Source organism: Amblyraja radiata, chromosome 15, assembly GCF_010909765.2.
Source record: "Amblyraja radiata isolate CabotCenter1 chromosome 15, sAmbRad1.1.pri, whole genome shotgun sequence".
NCBI lineage: Eukaryota > Metazoa > Chordata > Chondrichthyes > Rajiformes > Rajidae > Amblyraja > Amblyraja radiata.
Window position 1 is genome coordinate 13,013,262 of NC_045970.1, and position 20,454 is coordinate 13,033,715.

General features: G+C 45.1%; 1 non-coding gene across 1 annotated transcript; it reads left to right on the forward strand.

Moving 5' to 3' along the window:
* The first annotated feature begins 19,118 nt into the window (after window positions 1-19,118).
* Window positions 19,119-19,310, forward strand: LOC116981671. Its single transcript, XR_004414276.1, has one exon. It is a non-coding gene; the product is annotated as a U2 spliceosomal RNA (small nuclear RNA).
* The last annotated feature ends 1,144 nt before the right edge of the window (window positions 19,311-20,454 follow it).

Sequence of the window (20,454 nt, forward strand, 5' to 3'; positions counted from 1 at the left end):
AGACCAAACATGAACCTTTGGAATTTGTATCGAATATATTCACTAAAACCAAAAAAGATGGTGGCTGTCGCATCATCATTGACTTAACATCACTAAACAAATTTGTTAAGTATATACATTTCAAAATGGAGACATATGTTACTGCCAAACAACTGAATTCCAAAGGACACTTCATGGCAAGCATTTATCTTAAAGATGCTTACTATCTAGTACCCATATACAAGGATCATCGCAGATACCTAAAATTTATCTGGATGGTACAAAGCATTGCCCTATGGGCTAACTTCAGCCCCAAGATTATTCACCAAAATATTGAACCCAGCCATGGCAATACTAAGAAAACAAAAACATATTGTCATGGCATATCTGGATAATATTCTGATAGTAGGGAAAATGATGGAATTGGCTGTGGCAGCAGTATCAGCTACAAAACAGTTCCTCGAAACTCTGGGGTTCGTCCTACATCCAGATAAATCTAAGTTGAAGCCATCCACTATCATGGACTACCTGGGCTTCACAATTAACTCAGTCCAGATGACTGTTACCTTGCCAAAGGCAAAAATGGTTGAATTAGCACAATCATGCAACAATTTAATGGTCAACGAGCGACCAACTATTCGACAAGTAGCAAGAGTAATTGGGGAAATGGTAGCAGCATTTCCGGCTACACAATTCGGACCTTTGCACTATCAAAAAATTTACAGAGAGCAAAGGTACAGGCAATAAAACGACATACAGGTCACTATGATCGTGTCATGAACTTACCCACTGAAGCAATATCAGAGCTACAGTGGTGGGCAGAAAACGTTTGGCATAGTTTCAGCCCTATCTTTATCACTAACCCTACTTTAGTTATTCAAACAGATGCCAGTGCTCAAGGCTGGGGAGCGACTAACTCCATATCCAGCACAAGTGGTAGATGGACTAACCTAGTCATCATTACTACTTACACTGGGCATTAACTATCTAGAGATGTTGGGCGCCTTTTATGGTTTAAAAGCACATGTATCTAATATGCAGCACTTGCATGTTCGGTTACAAATTGATAAATACTACGGTGATGGCTTATATTAACCATATGGGTGGCATAAAATCATTATCATGCGACAAATTGGTCAACATGATTTGGCAATGGTGTGTCGAAAGACATATTTGGCTATCAGCTACTTACCTACCAGGTAAGCTAAACACCCATGCCATGAGAAAGTTAAACGCCTGGGTTGCAAGTTTGAACAGACCTTACCTGGAACTGGGATTGTCCAAACAAACCATCACCATGTTGGCATCCCTTCGAACATCCACCAAGAGGCAGTACTTAACCAGCATCAAAAAAGGGAGAAGTACTGCCAGGAAACAGGGACAACATACGCAACAGCTACAGCCACCAACATACTGGAGTTCCTGGCCTATCTACACCACGATGTAGGGATCAGCTACAGTGCCATCAACACAGCGCAGAGTGCTCTTTCTGCTTATCTCAAACCAGCGCCAGGACAACAGGCGATGGGATCCCATCCACTGGCGGTAAAACTGATGAAGGGCATTTACAATATCAAGCCCTAAGCCCAGGTATACCCATATTTGGGATATCAGTGTGGTCCTGACATATCTCAGGGAATGGCCACCAGCCAGATCCCCCGGCCTAGAGCAGGCTACACTAAAGACGCTCATGTTGATGGCACTTGTATCCGCTCAGAGGGTCCAGTCACTACACCTATTGCAACTGGACAACATGATCACAGCTCCAGACCAGATCTGTCGTTATCCAGCGACTGATCAAACAGAGCAGACCAGGAACACCTAATCCAGTCGTGGCTTACCCACCAGAACCACGGTTATGTGCCATGACCCACCTACTATCCTACATAGACACAACCAAAATATTCGAGGGAGATGTAAAGCCTTGTGGGTCAGTCACAAAAACCTTATGGTCGGGTGACGAGCCAAACCATTGTGAGATGGCTCAAGCAGGTGCTAGAAACTGCTGGGATAAACACTAACATGTACAAATTTTATTCCACCAGGACAGCATCCATGTCGACGGCTAAAGAATGGACATGCCTATAGACCACATCTTGGCTACAGCAGGATGGTGGGGGGAAAGACCGTTCAGAAATTTTATAATAAGCCGTTGGCAAAACCTGGTTTATTTGCAGTAAAGATTTACGAACTGCAAATATTTAATTTAAGCCCAGGGGAGCAACTTAATTCTTTGTTGTTATTGTTTAAAAAATACCATTGTGTTTTTCTACAAATAGACTCATTGGTTGATTACGATAACACTTCCTCCCTCAAGAACTTCGGCAGTGAGTGAAATGAAACTGTTACACGGTTTGAAATCACAGAGCTTTGAAATCTTCACGTAGTCACTCACGTGACTCCGAAGTAAAATAGTAAGATTAAACGAGAACTTACCAGTTTGAAGTTTGATCTGTATTTTATGAGGAGTTACGATGAGGGATTACGTGCCCTCCGCTCCCACCCTCATTATATGGATCAAACTAATAAATTGATGTCTCCTTATCTTTACTATGTTTACTTCAAATAACTGTGTCTATCTGTGATTCCACATCGCTGCTTGGAAGTATGCCGCGCCTGCGCACTGAGCGGGTTCTTCACGTAATCCCTCATCGTAACTCCTCATAAAATACAGATCAAACTTCAAACTGGTAAGTTCTCGTTTAATCTTACTATTACCCTTGCTACCAGTCGAATAGGTGGTTTACTGATGTCAATGAGGTTGTTGGCCTCAGTTAAGTCTGTACCTTCTTTTGATAAGTTACCCACATGTAGACGAAGTTAAAGGTGAACCCCAAGTAGTCCTTAGTGGTGGAAGGTGTTAGCTTAGAATTAATAACGTCTATAATCCTTCCGCATAGGCACCGTATAGTAAGCATCTTTTAATGGATGCAATTCATAAAGTAGCCTATGGAATCAATTGTTTGGCAGTAACAAAGGTTTCCAATTTCGAATGAATTTACTGCACAATGTATTCAGGTTTGTCAGACCTGAATGATTGGTAACCACATCTTTTTGTTTTTCGTAAAGATATTGACACGAATTCCAAAGAGTCGTGTTGGGATTTCCCCATGATTCCCTAGCATCTAGCCTCTCCAGTTCAGCATGCGCTTCCAGTTTTTCTTATCGTGAAGGCACGAACGTTCAGTTCAGTACATGCTGAACCGGGAAATCTTTTGCACAAATTCAATTGTATATCCCTGAACACTAGGTAGAAAATAAGTGTTAGTAGTTATTGCACTCCATGCCTCCCAAGAAAATGTAATCTACACACCAATTTGTGTTATTTACACCTCCTGTTTTTTGGAAGAGACCAGACCACCCTACCTCCATGGTGACCAGTGGAAAGTTTGTTTTCTTCTTTGCAGTCGCCGTAGAGGTTGTGTCGTCGGTTTTTGGATTTGGGATTTGGGGTTGCACGTCTTCCAGGAAGGCCGGTCTGGGCCAGGCCTAAAAGACCTCTATTCTGTAGCCCGGCCTTTGAGCTTTCACCAGTTTCTGTTGTTTCTTCCTGCTGGTGGGTGCGTGGAGGTGCTGTTGTCGTGTGTAGGAGATCCTGCCTGTTGCCGCCTTTATGAGCCCCAGGGTATTGGCCTCCTTATTGAGCTCTTTTACCTGTTTTGACAGGTTGCCCCCAAGTAGTAATATTGGTGGTTTAATCCCTCCAGGTCTGCACAGCTCTGCAAACTTAGGGTTTAAAGCTGGGCGGATGGCGTTCTCCTAGACTATTAATCTCATACTCCGTATTGCAGAATAATGCCACAGCGTCTTAGCTAAACATCCTGCCTTCTGACTCCCGTTCCAGTCTTCCTGCCCCCCTGCACACTTGTAGTTTTGTTCGTCAAACCCCTCTTCAGGGTCAGCCCAGAATTGACCCCCCAGTACTCCCATAAGCCGCTCCAACCGGCTCCAGCGCTCACAGTCGCCGGCCGCTCGCGGCTGCTCAAAATCGGACTCATCAGTCAACGTCGTTCCACCCTGCCTCCTGCCGTTTCGACTTGTCAAAGTCGACGGACCCATTCTGAATAGTCTCCCGCCCGGCCGTGGTGTTCTGGCCGGCGCGGGACAAAAAGTCGGCACAGCTGATCCCGTACGGGGCTTGTGCCTTCAGCTGCTGCTGGCTCCCGCAACTTCGCGGTCCTCCCCAGCCAGCTTCACTCGCAGCACTTGTGGACACTATTTTGTCCAGCTTCCCCCCCTGTGTAAAACAGCGCGGGGAACAAAAAACTCCCGCAGAGTAAATCACTTACCTGCAGGTCGCGGTTTCAAACTTACCGCTGCGGGGGAACGCTCCACCCTGTCTGTCGTTTCGCAAGCATGAAAGCGATATGGCACGCATGCGTCCGGGCGGGGTTCTTCACGTAGTCACTCAGGTGACTCCGAAGTAAAATCAATGTTCTGCTCACCGAGTGAATACATTGACACATCCCACATCAATACAATACGATCTTGCACTGAAAATGGATATGCATCAATCTACTGATTTGCGAGGCTGGCCAAATTCGGAGCTGAGGTGGCGTTCCGGCATTCCTATGGCGGTAGCCCGGCTTCGGGCTGAGGCGGCGTTCCGGCGTTCCGTTGGCGGTGGCCCGGCTTCGAGGCTGAGGCGGCGTTCCGGCGTTCCGGTGTTCCGGCGGCGGCGACCTGAATTTGGGGCTCGGCCATGGGCCAGTGGACGACATCGTCGGGAGCTCGCAGGTCACAGGTTGGTAACCTGTTTTTCCGGAGCTCCCGCAACTACAGCTGTGTCCGCTGGACTGGAGGGCGGCAGCTTCAGCAGCTTCAACCACCCTGGGCCGCGGAGTTTGAACTGGCCCATTCGCGGAGCTCGGTTGAGCCGCGGGACTTACTCACCATCATCCGGCGGGGTCACAACATCGGAAGCCTGGATCGCCTCAGCGCAGAGGGAGAACAAGGAGGGAAGAGACAGAGACTTTAAGACTTTTGCCTCCATCACTGTGAGGAGGTGCCTGGTGAACTCACTGTGGTGGATGTTAATTTGTGTTTATATGTATGTTTTGTTATTTATTATTATATGTATGACTGCAGGCAATAAAATTTCATTCAGACCGAAAGGTCTGAATGACAATAAAGGAATCCAATCCAATCCAATCCAATACTGAACCACAGAGAGGCACAAAAAACTGGAGTGACTCAGCGACTCAGACAGCATCTCTGAAGAAAAGGAATAGGTGATGCTTCGGGTCGAGACCCTTCTTCCGACCCGAAAAGTCACCCATTCCTTTTCTCCGGAGATGCTGTCTGACCAGCTGAGCTACTCCAGCTTTTTGTGTCTATCTTCGGTTTAAACCAGCATCTGCAGTTCCTTCCTATGCATTTAATCTGCTGAAGCACCACTGATATCAGACAACACAACTCATAGCCACTATTCCATTTCCAGAAAGCAAAGGCATGCATACCAGATCTCTTCTTTACAGCCACAATGAGGAAAATTCTCAAAATAGCAAAGGGCAAAATTGATGGGTGTAGGAAATACAGCCATGTGAAAGGTAGATTGTTTTGTCCATTTCCTACTTGAAAATGGAAAGTGATAACCCAATTGAAGAATAGATCAGGTAAATGCTCAGAGTCTCTTGCCCAGAGTAGGGGAATCGAGGACCAGAGGACATAGGATCAAGATGGAGGGGAAAAGATTTAATAGGAATCTGAGGGGTGACTTTTTCACACAAAGGGTGGTGGGTGTATGGAACAAGCTGCCAGAGGAGGTAGTTGAAGCTGGGACTATCGCAATGTTTAAGACACAGTTGGACAGGTACATGGATAGGACTGGTTTAGAGGGATATGGACCAAATGTGGGCAGGTGGGACTAGTGTTGCTGGGACATTGTCGGCTGGTGTGGGCAAGTTGTTTCCACACTCTCTCACTCTATGACAATCAAAATGGACGATCATGAATTCAATATGCAGATGCTTCTGTTCTATTTGATGAAAAATAAGAGAATATTAGAAAACCCAAGTACTAGTCGAGTTGTTAAATGGTAGATTGGTCTACAGGGTGATAGTGACGCGTTGGTGAAATGGGCCAAGAAATGTCAGATGGAGTTTAATCCAGATAAATGTAAGGTAATACATTTTGGGAGTACAAATGCAGCTAGGGTACATGTCATGAATGATAATGCTCTTGGTAGTATTAAGGAATAAAGGGATGATGGTGAGTGCCCAAAGATCCTTGAATCTGGCAACACAGGTAGATATCATGATTATGATGGTACAGTATATGGGATTCTAGGCTTCATCAGTTGGGGGCATCGAATACAAGGGCAAGGAGGTTATTCTCCAACTTATGAAACAATGGTCCTCAACTGGAATACTGGCTGCAGTTCTGGGTCACCATCATATAGGAAGAGTGAAATAGAGAGAGGCACAGAGGAGATTCACCAGCATGTTGTCTGGGATGGAATGTTTATGTCATGACAACATCAAGAACAGTTTGAAGAAATTCCACATCACATCGAGCAACTGGGTGCAAATTGCACTGGACGGGTTCTCCTGGAGGAAATCCGCGCAGGAAGGAGCTGCACTTCATGAAACGGAGCTACGCTGTGTCGCAGAGACAAAGCAACAGCACCGTAAGGAGAGAGGGAGAAGGGGGCTTGACGACTACCAACCTCTGCCAGTCTCCACTGCCCACGTTGCACCAAGGTGTGTGGATGGCGGATCGGCCTCTAGAGACATGTGCAGACCCACAAGTAGCCGATCCTATGGAGAGGAGAGGACAGTCATACTTGTTTCGAGTGACTGCCGATGATGGTTTATGTTGTGATGAGACACTAGAGTGGCTAGGTCTGTTTTCCATGAAACATATGCGATTCAGAGGGAACTTGGCTGAGGTACATAAAATGATGAGGGGAATAGATATAGAGTATATAGGATATAGAGGGGGATAGATGGCAGGAATCCTTTCCCCTTATCAGTGATGTATATAATTTGAGGACATAGATTTAGGGTAAGGGATACTGTAGAAATGTAGGTATGATTTGACTGGGAACCTTTTTCACCCAGAGAGTGATGTACTTGGATTGCATTGCTGGACAGTGTCTTAGAAGCAGAGTCAAGAACACCATTTAAGAAGTGTCTTGATGAGCACCTGACTTGCCTGGCATTGAAATCTATGGGTCAAATAGTGGAAGATGCGATCATCATTTGATGGGTGGCCACTGGCCAGCATGGACATAGTGAGCCATACAATCAGTTTCTGGGCTGTATGAATCTGACACTTTGAAATGTGTTGAAAACGTTACAATTTGATATGCTGATACATGCTAGCTACACGAGTATGCAACATCTAGCAAATAACTATCACATCATCAAGATGATGAAAGAATTTAAAGCAGGTTGATCACCCTATGAAACATGAGGAAAGGCTCAGAAAGGGCAGAAATAGTGGCTGCATAGACAAAATAAGAAAGACTATAATGATAGGTTTGACCAAAAATGGCACAGTGGCAATTAAGGCAAAAATACCCATAACACTAGTTTTCCTGGCAGCATTGTATGAAAGGTTTATACAGAAATGAGAGGGACAGGATTTGAAATTTAGTGTTGAAGAAGATTAAATCCTATCTGCATTAAATAGGATCAACCATTTAATCCAGCACTAAATAAAGCAAACCTCCTGCCATGATAATTGCCATTTGTGAATTTGTTTTGGACCTAAAATTAATCTGATAAAACCTGAGATTAAGGCCTTATCTGAAATTTAGGATGAGAGGGAATCTCATTGAAACATATAAAATTATTCAGAGTTTGGACACGGTAGAGTCAGGAAACACATGGCAAGGGCCACAAAAGTTTAAGAATAAGGGGTAAGCCATTTAGAGATGAGGAAACACGTTTTCGCACAGAGAGTTGTGAGTCTGTGGAAATCTCTGCCTCAGAGGGCGGTGGAGGCCGGTTCTCTGGATACTTTCAAGAGAGAGCTAGATAGGGCTCTTGAAGATAGTGGAATCAGGGGATATGGGGAGAAGGCAGGAACGGGGTACTGTTTGTGGATGATCAGCCATGCTCACATTGAATGGCGGTGCTGGTTTGAAGGGCTGAATGGCCTTCTCCTGCACATATTGTCTATTGTCTATTGTGAAACAAAGGACTAGGGGAGATTATTACTTGGTAACGAGAAGGGAAGCAGAAGAGGAGGAAAACAGTGATCAAGCTGGATGCTTAAGATTCAGAGATTTGTAGAGTTATGCAACTTGGAAAACAGGCCGTTCAACCAGCTTGTCCATGCCAACCAAGATGCCTATTTAAAATAATCCTATTTGTTTGTGTGAGGCACGTAACCCTCTCAGCCCTTTTTATCCACGTACACGTCCAAATAAATCTTAAATATTGCACTTGTTTCTATCTCAACCACCTCCACTGGCAGCTTGTTCCATATACCCTCCAATCTCTGTCAGATGTCCCCCTCAGATGCCCCTTAAATATTTCCTCTATTGCATACCTCAAGTTTTAGACCCCTCTAGCCCAAGAAAAATATTGAGACTATCTATGTGTAGGAAGAAACTGCAGATGATGGTTTAAACCGAAGATACTGTAGATTAAAAAAAAGCTGGAGTAACTCAACGGGTCAGACAGCATCTCTGGAGAGAAGGAATGGGTGATGTTTCGGGTCGAGGCACTTCTTCAGATTATCTACTCTTTCTATGCACCTCATAATTTTCTAAGTCACTATAAGTTCACCCTTCAGGTTCAATCGCTAGAGAAAATAGTCCCAGCTTATTTGATCTGTCCTTATAACTGAAGTCCTCCAGTACGAGCAACATATTTGTGATTTATTTCTACACCCTCCCTAGTTTAATCAAATCCTTCCTACTGTGTGGCAACAACAGACACTCACAATATTTAAAGTGTGAGTCTAACCAGTGGTCTGTACAACTGCAACAGTTATTCCATGTTCCATAACTCTATGAATCTCTGAATCCTAATTATCCAGTTTGTTCACTGTCTTCCTCCTCTTCAGCTTCTTCTCTCTTTAAACAAGTGATAATCTCCCCTAGTCAATTGTTTGCCTTAATCCTAGGTTTTGTCAGAATCATTTTAGTATCCAAAACAAATTCTCAAATGGTAATTATCATGGCAAGATAACTCCCAGCTTTATTCCCAGCTCATCTGGTCAACGTGATGTCCGATGATGACAAGCATGACATACCGTTCTTCACTACTCTACCTACCTGTGTTACCACTTTCAGGAACTGTGTACTTGTGACCTTTGGTGCTTCTCTTCAACACACTCATTAATGAAGCCAGTTATGAGTCCACAGGTGTTTCAGGATGTAGCTGCAGAGAGAAGTGGTGATTGAAACCAATGATGGAAATTGAATAATTGAGTCAATTTGGAGCATGTGCCAACATATGTCACTCACTCTGATGACTCAAGAGCCTGTCCCACTTACGTGTCCTTGGCACGCAAATTACACGACCTCGTAGTTACGTTGAGGCGCACAGGCATCGTATGGCCGCGCAGGGCCGGTCCCACTTAAAAGCGCGGAGGGGTATGTAGTTATGCGCGACATCGTGCGGGGCTCCGAAATTTTTGTATGAACTAAATCTTCGCGCGCCAATGGCCTGTCACGGAACTGACGGCCAAAGTGGGACAGGCCCAAGACCCTGGCGCGACGCAACATCTCACCTTCAACACAGCAGAAGCAGGCAAACGATCGCCGAACTCGGCCTGGGGCTCACGGCCATTGAGGTCCGGATCTGCCCCCACTCCTACTCCCAGAGCGGTTGCCTGCCTGCCCCTTTTCCGGGGTTACGTCCGAGCTCGCGTGTCCCTAGAAAAGGAACACGCGGTGTCCATGGGGACTGTGGAGGTCTTCTGTGCACGCTGGTCACCACAGGAGGTTGAATATATTATCGATAAGAATGTTAATATTTTAATTTGATAATTTTGTTTAAGTGTTAAGAGGGAACACGTGGTGTCCATGGGAACTTTGGAGGCTTTCCATGAATACTGGTCGCCGTTGAAGGTCGAGTGTTTTGTTGATAAACAGAACACTCGACCTTCAACGGCCATTCGTGGGTCCAGTTGACGTTGACGTTATTAATTTGACGATCATTTGTTTGTAAACTGTCAGCATAGGCAGTCTTTGATTGTGTTAATACTCTATGTTTATTTTTATTTTTTGAATAAAAGTAGTTTCATAATAAATTAAAAAAAAAAAAAAAAAAAAAAAAAAAGAGCGGGGCCAAGAAAATTGAAAATAGACACAAAATGCAGGAGTAACTCAGCGGGACCGGCAGCATCTCTGGAGAGAAGCAATGGGTGACTTTTCGGGGCAAGACCCTTCTTTTCAGACTGAAGAAGAGTCTCGACACGAAACATCACCCATTGCTTCTCTCCAGAGATGCTGCCAGTCCCGCTGAGTTACTCCAGCTTTGTGTCCATCTTCAAATGACATCACGCACTCCAGATGGCTGTGCGTACGCATGTAATCGCGCCTGACCTTCGCGGGACCATGGCGGCTCAACGCGACCACGAGGTCGCGTAATTTGCATGCCAAGGACACGTAAGTGGGACACGCCCTTTACCAGCAAATAGCCAATTTGCACAACTGAGTAATAGAATGCAAATCACAACTTATACTGCTTGCTCATCAAAAAATGAAATCATAATCAAGTTATATGGACCTTCAAAGATAACAGTGAAATTCTTACTTGCTGCAGTTTTACAGTCCCATTAACGCAAAACAAACAAAACAAACAAACAGTGTTACTGATCATTTATTTATTATACTATTTATCATTGTATGTTTGCTTAGTGTTTCGCGTAAGCAGACCATCTTGGTGTTTTGTAATGTTAAAGAGCTTGAGAAGTAGTTGTTCTTTAACATGGTGTCACTGTTTTCAGGCTCCTATGCCATGTTCCCAATGGTAGTAGTGAGATGGAAGCGTGGCCAGGGTGATGTGGGTCTTTGATGATATCAGCTGCCTTTTTTGAGACAGCACCTGCTGAAGAACCCTTCAATGTACGGGAGGTGATTACCCTTTATAGAACGGCCAATGTTTACCACTTTCTGCAGCCTCCTTCATTCCTGGGCATTCAAGTTATCGAACCATGCCATAAACCAGTCAGGCTGTTTACTCCTGTATGTACCTGTGGATGTTCAATGAAATATTGGGCCACAAACCAAATCACCTCAATCTTCCAAGAAAGTAGAGGTGTTGACAAGCTATCCTTGTGAGTATGCATTGTGCTTGGCATCGGACTGAACTTCAGAGTAATCAACTTGAATGTTGATTCTCTCCACCACCATTCTATCGATGGAGACTCGGATTCATGGATTCTAGGCTTTCCCCTTCCGAGGTCAACAATCAACTCCTTTGCCCTGCTAAAGTTCAGACCAAGATTTGTGGAGGAAGGAACTGCAGATGCAGGTATAAGTCAAACATAGACACAAAAAGCTGGAGTAATCAGCGGATCAGACAGCATCACTGGAGAAAAGGAATAGGTGATGTTTTGGGTCGAGACCGTTCTTCAGTCTGGGAGTCAGTGGAAAGGGAAACAAGAGATATAGACAGTGATGTAGAGACATAGAATAAATGAATGAAAGATATGCAAAAAGTAACGATGACCAAGGAAAGGTGGAGCCCACATCGGTCCATTGTTGGCTTGAGCTAGGTGATAACGAGTTATGCAGACAGTGAAACGACAGGACAACCGTGAAACTAGTATGATGACTAGGGTGGGGGAGGGACAGAGAGAGAGGGGATGCAAAAGTTACTTGATGTTAGAGAAATCAATATTCATGCCACTGGGGTGTAAGCTTCCCGTCAAATATGAGGTGCTGTTCCTCCAATTTGCTTTTCGCCTCACTATGACAATGGAGGAGGCCCAGGATGGAATGGGAAGGGGAGTTAAAATGTTTATAAACTGGGAGAGCAAGTTTTGTTGCTCTGGCTCCATTCAATGTGATTATCAATCTCCTGTATTTCCAGGCGAGGCAGAGGTTCACCTGCACCTCCTCCAACCTCATCTACTGTATCCGCTGTTCCAGGTGTCAACTTCACTACATCGGCGATACCAAGCACAGGCTCGGTGATCGCTTCGCCCAACACCTCTGCTCAGTTCAGACTAACCAACCTGATCTCCCGGTGGCTCAGCACTTCAACTCCCCCTCCCATTCCGAATCTGACCTTACTGTCCTGGGCCTCCTCCATTTCCAGAGTGAGGCCCAGCGCAAATTGGAGGAATAGCACCTCATATTTTGCTTGGGTAGTTTACACCCCAGCAGTATGAACATTGACTTCAAATTTCAGATAGTCCATGCTTTCTCTCTCCTTCCCCTACCCTTCCCAGCTCTCCCACAAGCCTATTGTCTCCTTCACTTCCTTTCTTTTTCCCGCCCTCACCCCCCGACATCAGTCTGAAGAAGGGTCTCCACCCGAAACATCACCTATTCCTTCTCTCCATAGATGCTGCCTCACCCCGCAGAGTTACTCCAGCATTTTTGTCTACCATCAATCTCCTGTACTCTTATTTATCGTTAGCTGTTATTCATCCAACAACGGTGGTATCATCAGTGGACTTAAAGATAGCTTTGGAGCTGTATATGGCTGCATAGTCATGGGTATAGAGTTTGCAGAGGACTGAGCACACGTCCCTGTTGTGGAGCCCCTGCGTTGATCATTTTTATGGAGGAAGTGTTGTTGCCAATTTGTACTGATTGCAGTTCTGCCGAATTGGAAGTCGAGGATTCAATTGAAAAGAGACGAACAGGAACCCAGTTCTCTTACTCTGTTTAGTTTAGTTTAGTTTGGTTCAGAGATACAGCACAGAAACAGGCCCTTCAACCCACCGAGTCCGCGCTGACCAGCGATCCCCTTACATTAACACTACCCTAAACATGCTCGGGACAATTTTACATTTATACCAAGCCAATTAACCTACAAACCTGTACGTCTTAGAAGTGTGGGAGGAAACCGAAGATCTCAGAGAAAACCCATGCAGGTCACGGGGAGAACGTACAAACTCCATACTGACAACACCCATAGTCAGGATCGAACCCAGGTCTCTGGCGCTGTAAGGCAATAACTCTACCCTTAAGCTACTGTGCCGCTGTCTGTTGATAGGTTTTGAGGGGTTTGAGTGCCAGGTTGTAGCTTAATGTAAATTTAGAATACTTAACGGCAAATGAGAAGGGAAATCACATTTTATCATCACATGTTTCAAAAATGGCACTTAACAGGTCAGGGCGCATTTTTTTTGAAATCCCATTAGGCAAATTTCACTGATAATTTCAGTGTAACTATGAGAAAGTGACACAGATTCCAAGGTAAAGTAATTTAATAATAAATTATTCCTTATCTCCATCAACAATTGATACGAAGGAGAAGGATTAGTGGTGAGGAGGAGATGGAGTATCTGTGATTTCCTCTGTGTTACTACAAGCAAGTTGATAAAACAGTGAAGCAACTCGACGGGACAGGCAGCATCTGTGGAGGGAAATAAACAGATGATGTTTCACATCCCGAACACTTCCACGGACTGATGGAGTAGAGGTGGGAATGATGGTAAACAGAGAGATGGGTGAGGCAAAACTTAGTGGAAACCGTGAGGGGGGTGATTTGCAGTTGGGTATAGACAGTAACAAAGGCTGGAGGTGAAGTGGAGACACAAAGGTGCCAGATATGGAAGGGAGGAGTGAAATGTAAAGCGGGAGGGAGGGATATTGGTTTAAAGGGATGAAGGGGGAGGGGGAGGGTAGAGTGTAGACATGGGGGACTTGGAATTGGGACAGAGATAGACCTAAAAACAAAATATCTTTAATTGGTGGTAATTATTCTCAATTAAAAAGCAGTGTTTGGGTCAACAATGGATCAAGTGGCACACAGAGTGTGCAAGATATTTTAATTTTTTATAGAGATTACATTGCTTCCTTTCTAAAAAAAACAATCTAAACTGGTACAACGACTATAACTATGAATTATTTACTAATATAAATACAGTGAGGAATGCATCAGCATCTCAGTAGGGGAGAATACTGTAGTGGATTGAAATGCGGTTCTCATATTAGTCACTGATTTACTCACGGATTGCATCTCTTGCCCAACCTACAAAGTACTTGTGCTATAACCCCCGGAGAAGCACTCAACCAAGAAAACTGAGCCCAAGCCAAAGTACTATTTAAACTGATTATACAAACTCATGCTAAAGACAATAACTAACTCTGTATGCAATATCAGCTACCTACATGTTAACAAGCACATTTAAAAAAAACTGATTGTGTAGATGCTAGTATATCAATGGGGCACCTACCTTCACTGGTGTTTCATTGAGTTAGGCCCACAACACCTTGGGAAGGCTCTGCAGTTAGTTCTGGCATCCCAGAACACCCCCCCCCACACCCCCACCCCCACCCCCCTCAATACCTGCTCTCACCACCTATGCTATCAGTACCTACTAAATCAAGGAAACTACAGACAATTAATTCACCAACAAATGCTAAACACTCACATCCTATCTTCCATTTATCCTAATCTATCATTAAACTCGTAACGCCACAAATATCAACCTTGCATAAAACCGAGGTACACCTACACAGATTACAATTACATACTGCATATTATACATTTCCTTTCTGCCCCCAACTGAACCTATTTCTTCTCCAACAAATCCATCCACTGCCTTGCTCTGCTACCTCTGACATCTCCTTTACGGCCTGACGCAAATTCTGCCCACTAATTCCTATCTCTCCAAATAGCGACGTGGTTGATCACGCTATGAAACCTCCACAACCCACCTCTACCGGATGTACTCTTGCTCCCCATCCTCGCTGCTCAACTTCTGCTGCCAACTCTACATATCTAAGCCTATTCCATTCATCAGCCTCACCCACTGTTCTCCCAAGGCACCATCAGTTCTATAAAAGAAACTGTCTGCTGACTAACTGACCATAACACTATATCAGGCCGCAAACTAGCATTAATTATTCCCTGGGGAACAACAAGCTTTCCTCCCAAATCTACCCGCACCTCCCAATCACTGGCTCCCCGTAACTGGCCTGGCTCATACCTGTCTGAAAACTTCCCTCCTCCACCTTTCTCTCCCTCACGGGCAAAATGAGTGAGTACACTCCCAGTCCTGATGTCTACTGAATTCACCTGTACTCTCCTCCTCTCAATTGCTGCAGCTATGCACTTCAATACCTGGTTATCGCCAAGTTTACCGACCGTGAGAAAGATTTGTCCTGCATCCTGACAATATATGCCTCAACGTTGCCACCCCTGAACACAAGCGACATGCCGGGTCCTCACCTACCCACTGTTTGAGGTTCTGCGGTGATGGCAACACATCATAAATAGCTCTTACAAGGAAACTTACATGACCCGCCTCCATACACCACGGGTCACTCCAGCTAAACCTCCTCTTTTCGACACTTTACCAGTTCAACCACTGTCCCTGCTTATCCTGAGCTACTGCCCTTACATATCTCACTGCTTCCTCCTGATGACATGCCTGCTCTACAACTAATTTCCTCCTCTCTGTTGGACCTGCCTTACTCCACACTGGATTCCCTGTGCTGAGCCCTAAACCTCCTTTCCCTTACTGCACCCCACCAACAATGTCTGTATGCCTCAGAGCTGCTTGTGCTTCTTCTACTACCTGCTTTGAGTTCCACTTCCTCCCTCTAGTTACACTTGGCACCAGATTACTATCTAAGGTGTCCTTGCTCCCTGATAATTGCAACTCTAACCTCACTTTAGCACACTTAAACTCCTCTGTTATGCTAGACAATGGTAAATGGAGAATGCTTTTCCCATATAAAGCCATATTACTAAGACATCCTGGAACTCCTAACTATTTCCTAATATATGAACTAACCAATCTCTCTAACCTTTCCACCTTAGAGATTGGCATGTCATATACTGTCAATGGCCACATCAACCTATGGAATAGCCCAAACTGCAAACACCACAACTTCAACTTGTCTGCAAGCCTTGATTTCTCTATCCTTTCCAACCCGTCAGTAACACCCTTTCTAAGTTGCTGAACCTGTTCAGTGTCATCCAACTTCCTGTTATACCACCTACCCAAGCTTTTAATTGGTTTCTCCATCATGGATGGGATTTCTTCTTCATCTACATCAAACCTTTTCTCTGCTGCCTTTCCTCTTGCCAACTAAATACGCTGTGACTTCCTAGGCTTAATCTTTAATCTCGCCCATTTGAGATTATCATTTATCTTCTCTAGTGACCTTCTTGTACAAGCTGCTGTTGTGGTCACCAAGGTGATATCATCCATATAGGCCCTGATTGGAGGGAGGCGCAGCCCATCGTGCCGTCTCTCCCCACCGACGACCCACCGTGATGCTCTAATCACTAACTCCATCGCCATTGTAAACGCTAACGGGGAAATAGTACACCCTGCCATAATGCCCATCTCTAGTCTACTGGACACCTTGGAAAAATGCTTTCACTAAATTTACTATCAACCCTGGATCTCTAAAGAAATCTAAAGCACTCCAAATAAGTCTATGCGGTACAGAGCCAAACACATGTGCTAGGTCCAAAAGCAATTCTGCATTGTTTCCTTAAATTCCTAATGCCTTAATTCCTAATCTGCTGGTCTGTCAACCAGTTTCTAGATACTATAGGAATGTTAAGTATGTCAGATCTCATTGGAGCGGAGGAATTTGACAATGTGATGTGGAGCATTGTAAGAAATTCAGAAAAGCAATATTTTGTTTTAAGCTGCCGAAATTAAACCTGAAAAATGCTGGAAATACTTAGTACACCAGGTAGCATCTGTCAAAAGAGGAACAGAGGGGGAGAATCTATCATCATAAGTGGGAAACAGAGAAAAAGGCTTGAGGCTGCAGGAATTGACGGGGAACAATGGATAGGGGAAAAGTTCTTGATATGAAAGGTCGAGGTTGGTCGTTCAGGAGGACGGTTTGAAAGTGGCAAAGATGTGTGATATGTAGGAAGGAACTGCAAATGCTGATTTTACTTCGGAGTCACGTGAGTGACTACGTGAAGAACCCGCTCAGTGCGCAGGCGCGGCATTACGCCAGCAGTGCAACAGCGGCAGCGGGAGCTAGGCACTCCCGCAACAGAGAAACGGACCGTCAGGTGAGTATCCTGAGGTCGGGTTTCTTTTACAGGGGAGCCCCTTTTTCTGCTTGTGTTTTACAGGCAGAGAAAAAGGCTCTGGAACAAAACTGTCCCCCGTTCAAGGAGGAACGTATTCCCGTCGGGGGGAAGGGGGGCAGCAACAGGCGGTAGGAGCGACCCGGTGTTCCGCTATTCCCCGACACCGTGCCGAGCCCAGCCCGATAGCGGGCTGGATGTATAGCCACCCGAAGAGGCATCCGGCAGGTGTTCCCGATTTGGGATGGGACGTCTCTCCACCCGCACGGGGGGAGAGAGAGCCGCCTGAGCCGCTGGAGGGCTCTCGGAGCAGGTGCCTGCGAGACGCGCTGCAAGAGGGGCGCTCTCGCTACTACAAGGCACAAAAGCTCCAGAAGAAGGCGGTAGGAACAATTACCGGGCGCCCCGCTATCCCCACACCGCGCCGAAGCCAGTCCCGCTAGTGCCTGAGCTGCGGGCTGGATGATCAGCCATCCGAAGAGGCATCCGGCCGGTGGCTTCCGACTTGTCGGAGGGGACGTCTCTCCACCCGCAGGGAGAGAGACAGCCGCCTGAGCCGCTGGAGCGGCTCCTGGAGCAGGAGCTCCTGCGAGACACGCTACGTGAGGGGCAGTCTCGCTGGAGGGTTCAGGCATACCCTCCACAGTGCCTAGGCACTGCCCATCGCTTCCTCCTTAGTGTGGTTAGCTTTGGGGTGACCAGTGGCTGGGCTGGTCATGAAGAGGGGTCACTGGCTGAACAATATCGGGAGTATGCTTGAGGTACAGGATCAGGAAGAGCTGCTGGGTGTGGCCGCTATGTGGCTCCGCCACTAGCGAGATGGCACTTCAGTCTCAACTGATGGCCAGCTTACTACCTGTCTTTTCCAAAAAACCTCTCCAAGACAGGTAGCCATGAGGCGTTGGTTTTATCACGCCTCCCCTAATTTGCATTTACTCAAAGTGCCCGCCATTATTGAGGGATACATTGAGCAGCGCATTTAACCTAAATATTTAAAAAATGCATTTGGTACCCTGACGTCGGCTATCATGTCCACCTGCTCATTCCAGAAGGGCAGGGTAGTATGACAAAACACCTGACCCTACTGTTCAACGGTATACCTCATAACTTCTGAAATGAACTCACAAACCTGCCCTCAATCTATGAAATTAACAGGACTATGAGAACGCCGACCTCACAAGCACAGATCCTGCTACCTGGCACTTACCAAACCAGTCCTAAAAAACTGGACGAAGTGTTCAAACTATTCGGCACAAGAGGGCAGAGTCTGGAATGAGCACCACACTAAACCAGACAGCAGTACCTCTAACGTGTCCACCAGGGGCGTCTACCTCATGGTACTGGTGAAAGCTCGGGGCCTGCATGCCAAACCCGTAGCATTTTAGGCCACGGCCCAGAGCAGGCCCCAGGGGAAAATGCGCCACCCCCCAACAAACATCGTCCCTACAAGAACAAGGAACCAGAAACCGAAGAAAACAACAATGAAGACAGATAAGTATGGTTCCTACCATCACATAAAGGTTAAGGGTTGTACGAACAAGGGGTGGATGAATCACGCCTGGTTAGGAAGCTATCACTCTTGATAGTTATATACCAAAAAATAAATACAAGGGGAATAGAATTAATATCTTGCCACCAATTCAGCAAGCACCCCAAGTGGTCTACCCTCCCACGATGGTGAATGTCGCACCATCGTTGATAAACCACTTGAGTATTTCACCAGGTATACCCATTCATGGGATTTGTAACTACTACCATGATCCAAGGATACTTTATGGTAGACATCGACCTTGAAGATGCACACTATTCAGTACCTTCTTATATAAGTTTCGGATATACCGCAATTACCTGGATGGAGTAACCATGATGAGCGTTGCGGCATTTAAGTCAAAGTTATCCAGAATCAACTAGCCCTGACATTTAGAAACATTCCGTCATGGCATGTCTACATATTAACGACAAACTATCCTTGGATACAGCTTTAGCTGCATCGCTTCTCGGCCTTTTGGCTAAGATCAAGTGTAGTATCTGTTCTTATCAGTTTAATAATCTGATACGGCCCTTATCTAGGGACCATATATTAAATTGAATTTTGGAACAGGGAGATGGAATAGGGGCTTGCTCCGTCCACTCCACGCATCGACCCAGTATTGCAGTGCCTCTGGGAACGGTGCACAAAATATATATCCAGATATTTACGTTGACAATCCACAATGTTGTTATCTGGTATTCATTAAGACTATCAGTCATGGTGCATTAACCACCAATCAACTACGTGGCAAAGTAATTGGGATATAGCAGCATTACCAGCTACTGAACTTTGTACCTTTCCTATGAGCTGAGATACTAGTGTTCAAAACTATCTCCATACCTGTAATATGGGGGCAAATGGATTAATCTGTAGTGTTATCATGGAATTTATCGGCAGGAAGGATTATGGTTGTACACTTCCACCTGTTTTGAGTAACATCTTATGTGTCCTGATGTGTTACTGAGCTTGTAATATTTAATGCCAATATGAATTGACTTAAACATGTTATATATTAACTTACTTAATTCTAGTGAAGCATTTGCTCAGTAATCCACCAAATTTGCATGTTCGTTTATAAGATAACAACATCAGTGGTGGCATATACCAAACCACTTGGGCGGAGAACATCGATATTAGGTGACAATGTATTAACAATTGGAAACCGTATGTCGTCAAACATGTTTGACCATCAGTAACTCACCTATCAGGTGAGCTAAATACTGTAAACATACATTTAAACCAAAAATATTTGCTGAAATCACAAAGCAATATGGACACCAGATATCGATTCCTTATATCCAATTAAATCACCACGTACTAACTTACGTCACATGAAACCAATCTCAAGGCAGCGGCAATGGAGACATTCCCGCGTATTGAGGGGTGGGGGGAACCTAATCTCTATGTTTTCCTTTCCTTCTGCCTCTTCAATAGGTACTACGGCTTCATCAGTCGGGTACTACGCAAATTACAGTGGACCAAGTCCACAAGCATGGTTCCCAGTGATCCTCGACATGGTCATTAAAAGAATTGCATGATTTGGGAAGACCATTGCTGTGCTTGGATCAGCAGCACTATCAACCTGATGACAGTATTCCGTCGCATATCCTAGGGAACATACCTGAGGAGCATCAAGAAATGGTACACTGTTTTCCAAAACAGGAATTACACATTCAACTATAACAAAAAAAAAAACAAAAAAAAACACAAAAAAAAACAAAAACAAAAATGGAGCTCCTGGCAGGTCTTCACCACAATGAAGAACATGTTCTGTCAGCCTACTCAACTTGGGTA